At 54.6% G+C, this 5,779-nt stretch overlaps 1 protein-coding gene across 3 annotated transcripts in view; it reads right to left on the reverse strand.

Annotated features, from left to right (window-relative positions):
* The window catches only part of Nol4l (nucleolar protein 4 like), a 124,804-nt gene that overhangs the window by 29,815 nt on the left and 89,210 nt on the right, over positions 1-5,779 (reverse strand). Inside the window, exon 1 of one of the 3 annotated variants that reach the window (XM_005363228.3) lies at positions 5,666-5,759. The exons of the other annotated variants lie outside the window; for them this stretch is intronic. The gene's annotated coding sequence lies outside the window, so the exon portion shown is untranslated. Of the gene's footprint in view, positions 1-5,665; positions 5,760-5,779 lie in introns of those variants that run through there. 3 annotated transcript variants of the gene reach the window in all.

Consider the following 5,779-nt stretch of genomic DNA (forward strand, 5'->3'; position numbering starts at 1 on the left):
GGGGGGGGAGGTAAATGGGAGGCGGTGGCGGGGAGGAGGCAGAAATCCTTAATAAATAAATAAATTTAAAAAAAAAAAGGAGCCAGGGACTGATGAGCCTGAAAAGCAGGTGGAGCCTCCTGCTGCCCTCCCGTGAAAAAAAAAAATCTTTTTGAAACAGGAGCTACTTGAGCAGGTTGGTCCTACACAGGCAGGAGGATCTCTAAGTTTGAGGCTAGCCTAGTTTAGTCTGTAGAGTTGAGTTCTCTGACACTTAAGGGCTACACAGAGAAAACTTGTCACAATATAAAACAAAAGAGAGAGAAGCTACCTATGTAGTCTAGACAATCCTCCTGTCTCAGCCTCCAGAATCCTGCAGACACCTATGTAAACCCATTCATTCACTCAAGTATTCCCTGGACACCAACTATGGGCCACGTTTGCTAAGTGTTGGAAATCCAGCTGTGAGCAGACCCTGTTCCTGGCCTTCCTGCTACTCCCCATCCATGGAGAAGAAAGTGGCTGCTGCTGCCCATGCTCCACAGCTCTTCTTAAACAACCTGCATATCTGTGCCACCAGCCTCATCACAGCACAAAACTGCTGTGGGGCTCTATCCTATCAACCCAGAAAGCTCTCGGGCCATCCAGGAGTAGGGACCAGGCTGCCTGTTCTCTGAATTCCTCATGAGGTAGCAAGACTTGTTGAACTGACTAAACTGCCTGGCAGGATGTGGTGTTTAATGAGGATGTTGCATTAATCTGACAATTAAGGGCTCTGGTCCCACTGCGCAGTTCTTGAACGAGGGCCATATGAAAACTGGGACCCTGGCTGGAGGGCCAGAGGCTGCGTGCTTCTCTTAGCTACAGCTGTTAGCTATCCCACAAAAAGGAGCTAAAGTTGCTCTTGCTTAGATACCTGAACTGCTCAGGAAAACGCGCTCTGCCTCACCCTGCCCAGCAGATGAGCTGCATTTCATACTGACGTTGAAATCACCTGGAAAGAAAAAGCCAGGTTCCAGGCTCTGGGACAAGGGTTTCCTAAGATTGCCCCACAGGGCCCCACAGGGCAGGCCTCTCTCCAGGTCCAGTCATACAGCTCTTCAGACGCTCACCCCGACTATCCAGGGTGACAGAACTTAGGGGCAGAGCTGGGGTCTGAATCCAGACAGTCTGCACCCAGAGCCATGAAATTACACACTCCACCCTTTGATCAAAAGTGCCTGATTCCTTAAAGATGAAGTGCCTCAATATAATACCCAAAGGCAGCGGGGCTACATATGCTTGATGGCATGTGCACACACACATGCGTGCAGAGCTTTATGCGTGCACACTACTGAACATCTACTTTGTGCTGAGTTGCCCTAGGGATCTATCTATATGGCTAAGGAGGGTCTCCTACCTTCAGACTTTATTTAGGGAGAGGAATCAGCTGAAACTTCTGGCTCATTTACAAGTATGGGAAAGAGCTGGGGGGGGGCTGCATAGTTACTGAACATCAGTGGCTCCCTCCCCAGGGACTTTTCCATAGCCCCCAGGTTTCTGCCATCCCAACTGCTGCTCTGTGAATGGTGGCTCTGGGAATTTTGAAAACTCAAACGCTGACTGCGATGGCTTTTTTTTTTTTTTTAAAGTAATCAAGCCTATTAAACCTAAACTTTCCAGAAAACAAACAGAACTGAGTAAGCTGTAGCTGTGGACGTGGCCAGACTGACAGGACCACCGCCAGCACCCACAGGTACAGGGCTGACCTGGAGAGACCCTTCCGCAAGCCCTGCTGTAGCAGAACCGGGCTGTCCATGGGGCAAAGCCAGCCAGCACAGAGGAGCAGACTCGGTCTCTCTCTACTCACCTATTCGCCCCTGAGCTGAGGCTGGGAAGGCCGGCTAATCACACAGGCATAATTACCAGAGCACACAGTTCAGACCCATCACCCAAGTCCAGAGGGACCTGGCTGGGGGGGGAGGGTGCAGGGAGGAAGAAAGGGAGGCAGCCAGGCAGCCAACCCAGGTCGGGAGTGTCTAAGCCAGGTACTCCCCTGCCCCCCATGAGGTCACAAGTAGGTCACTTCTTGCTCCCTTCTTAAATCTCAGGAGAATTGGAGCTACTAATTTCTCCTTTTCAAATAACTTCACCGAAGATAAAAGTACATATGCCATGCTTCTAAAATCCCTCCTGAGATTTTGTGTGACTGGCCAGGGAGCTGTGGCTAGATCCCCCAGCCTAGCCTTTGCCCTTTACATCCTGAAGTCTGTGGCCTTGCCCACCTGGCAGTAAAAGTTCATCAGAACATGCACTATAGTGCTTTTGCCATCATGGGTCACAGGGCATTAGGGCCAACTAACCTTCTGAAAAGCGGAACTCTTGTGTTGGCCAGGCAGGGTGGGTAGCACCTAGTCTGTAGGACACACCCCCAACCTTGGAGTCTTCACTCTGTGCAGAGAGAGAAGCGCTGACTAAACCCTTGAGCCTCTTATCTTCAGTCCAAAATTCAGAAGCCAGCTCTATTTCTCCCCACCCAGCTAGCCCAGGCCCTTCCTTCTCTGCAGGCCTCGGCAGCACCAACCACTGTGCAGCCCGGAGGAGGGGAATTCGGGAGACATACGGAGGAAAGTGGAAGCAGGCCTGTATCCATGGCTGTAACTATGGGCAGGTGCTATCAGTAACCTGATTATTTTACAACTGGGGTCAACTTCTCTGGAACTGGGTTCCTGGTGCCTCTGAAGCTGAGCCATTTGCATCTTCCAGGACTCAGAATTCTGGGGCGTGCCTCCTACAGTATTTTCCAGGCCTTTCCTCAGAGCTGTAACTCTATCTCAACCACTCACTTGAGAAAGAAAGGGAGGAGGATTTACCGAGAATTCAGTGCTAGTGGAGGCCATAAGGCCTGATCTGGAGCCCTGGGTGTGGGTTTCAGACCGTGGTGGGGGTGGGGATGTTCAAGGATGCTCCTAGGCCAGGCAGGAAACAGGCACTCCAGGCTGGCTGCCCCCTCCCCCACCATCCCCAGGTTTTTGGGCAGCAGGAAAGAATACCAGTGTGGGCAGTTCTCCAGCCCCAGCTCTCAACCTAGCATATATATTAGGATGTGGGAGGTGGCTTCTCAGTCCAGTGTTGGGCAGTGCCTTCTGGGTCACCTGTGAGCCTGGCCAGGTCAGGGAATGCTCGGCCTTGGAGCTGCTCGGGTTAGCATTATGCTCATCACTCCAAATATGCCAAGAAAGCGCTGAACCACATTTGACCCCAACCTAACCACTTCAGGCACTTACTAATGGAAACTGAAAACTCCCAGGATCCAGAGCAAGCAAAGGTTCATGCCCCTGTTGTGATGTTGTGATACTGTTACATGAAAGAAACAGGAGGGTGATCTGAGTCAGCTCCTGAGCACTTGGGGCTTCCAAGGCGGTTGTCAAATTCTGTACCCCATCAATGCCCACCTGGCCACCAGAAGAGGTGATGCGTTTTCCTGAGACACAGCACACAATTCTACTTCTTGCTAACAGACCTTGGCTTACCAGCCATACAAACACATTCTTGGGGGGAGGGGAGACAGAGTGAGGAGGCTTCCATCCTCCCCCTCCCCCCACTGACTCTCAGACTCACTGCACCTGTCAGAACCATGTTCATGTACCCATGTGCTTGCTCCACTGTCCTTGCCATAGTGCATGCCTGGATGCTAGAGTGAGCATGTCCCACACCTTCCCTAGTATATGGGCTTTTGTTCCTAAGCAAAGGCAACGGACTGTTTCCCCAGCATTCCTCACTATGAGACCTCACTGATACCCCAGCTCCTGCCATCAATGGGCACCTGAGTTTCTTGGGCAAACTGGGTTCTTCCAGCCAAAAGGATGGCCAGAGGGGAAGCACTCTGAGCTAACCCTCTCCAGGTCTAGCCTTCCAAGAAAAGGACTCAGGCTAGACTAAAAAGTTCTTGAGCAATTCAGGGATGGACCAGCTTCCCATTGCCCCAGGGTGGCTGAGGCCCTGGGAAAGAGGTTCCTCCTCAAAGTTAGCCTTCTGAGCAGGGAGGTAAAGCTGGGGTGCTGTTTGCCACTGGTAGGCAGAATTGCTGAATGGGGTAGAGAGCGCAGAAGGAGGTGCTGCCTTGAGACTACTCTATAGCACTGCCCGGCAGAGGAGCCTGGACTGCATTCAAAGACACATTTGGACTCAAATGGCTTGCCAATGAAAGGGTAATTTACAACCTGGGGTTAAGCTACCCACTGGGGCCTGGGCCATCAATGGGCTCTTTCCCCCACACCAACACACAGCTGAGAAACACGCACGTTTTAGGGGTCAAGGGACCTGGTTCCACCATCACAGGCTCTGCCCACAGGAGTGAGGAGAGCACCAACACTCACCCCAGGCCCCAACACTGGAGTGTGCAGTGGGGGGAGGGGGCTTCCAGCTGATTCTGGGATAAGTAGGGCTTTATCTCAAGGGAGAATCTATTTCAGGCCACAATCCTCAGAAAGGGGGAAATCAGAGTCCAAACACCATTTCAGGTGAAATCAGGAGGTTATTCATCTCCCCTCAGAGCAGACAGAAAGAAAAATCAATGTTTCAGAGGGGGAAAGGGTTCCATTTGAATTAATGGGTTTGTGGCTTCTCCATTGATCTGCGCCTCTTCACACTTTCTTTTTGTGCTTTTGTGCTCTGAGGGAGAGGGGAGGGAGAAGGGAATGGCAGGGAGGGGGCTCTCGGTAAGGAAAAGGACGGTCTAACCTTAACCTTTCTCCGGGAATAAAGCTAATTAGCAAGGCTTAATGAGAACTTCCCCCAGGAAGCTCGGCCTGGTAGAGGCGGCCAGACTACCCGTAAACGCAGCTCTGAGAAAGAGTAGGGTCACTTCTGAACCCAAGAGGCCGGAATACGAGGGCGAACTGCACTCCCCCGGGGTATCCTGCCCGGGAACCCTAGGTGAAGGGCGGCGAGCAGCAGGAGGGCGGAGGTGTAAATCCACCTTAACCCTTGCGCGCGCTCTCCGCAGGCCCCAGCATGGTGTGTTCCTTCACCAGGGGTCTTCAGAACCCTTGCTTCTTCTCCGAGTGTGCACACGAGAGGGACTGTCGCTCCCCTGGTGGAGCGACAGGAGCCTGCCAAAGTGGGCTCAACTGTGCAAACCGCGTCTCAACTCCCAGCGCCTTGGCAAGGAGCCCCTCCCTGCCACTGTACGCTTCCCGTCCCCACATCCCCAAACACAGTCCACTTCCTTTCTCCCGGAGGCAGCGGCCACCCGAGCTTGGCCCCCGCCCCGCTGTCCGCGAACGTCTTCCTCCCGGGGACGCGGTGCGGAGCCCGCTGCAAACGGCGTGGCCGCGGCACAATACCGCGGCGCGGCGCACACAATCACCGCCCCCCAGGACCGGCGGCGCGCACGGCCAGGAGTGGGGTGCGCCCGGCAGCTCCGGGCACTTGAAGCTAGACGCACCTCTCCAGCGCCCCGCAGGCCCTGGAGCGCAGCCTCCGCCCCTCCCCGCTCTCGGGCACACTCGCCCGCCCCCAGCCCCAACCCACTCCACCCAGAGCCAGCAGCTCTCCCGGCGCAGGAAGCTCCCCTTGAGTCCCCCTCCTCGAACCCCACAGCTCCCCTAACCGCAGCTCAACGGCCAGCGGCAGAGCAGGAGGAGGGGTCGGCAGCCGAGGGCCCAGGACCAGTCCGGTCGCGGGGTCCCCCAGGACTCTGTACCTGGGCGGGCGGCGAGGCGCAGACCGGCGGTCTGGCTCTGGGAGTGAACCGGGCGGGAGGCGGTGACAGCCCCACCGCTCCAGCTGCTGCTGCTGCTACTGCTGCTGCTGCTGC

Source organism: Microtus ochrogaster, linkage group LG8, assembly GCF_000317375.1.
Source record: "Microtus ochrogaster isolate Prairie Vole_2 linkage group LG8, MicOch1.0, whole genome shotgun sequence".
Lineage (NCBI taxonomy): Eukaryota > Metazoa > Chordata > Mammalia > Rodentia > Cricetidae > Microtus > Microtus ochrogaster.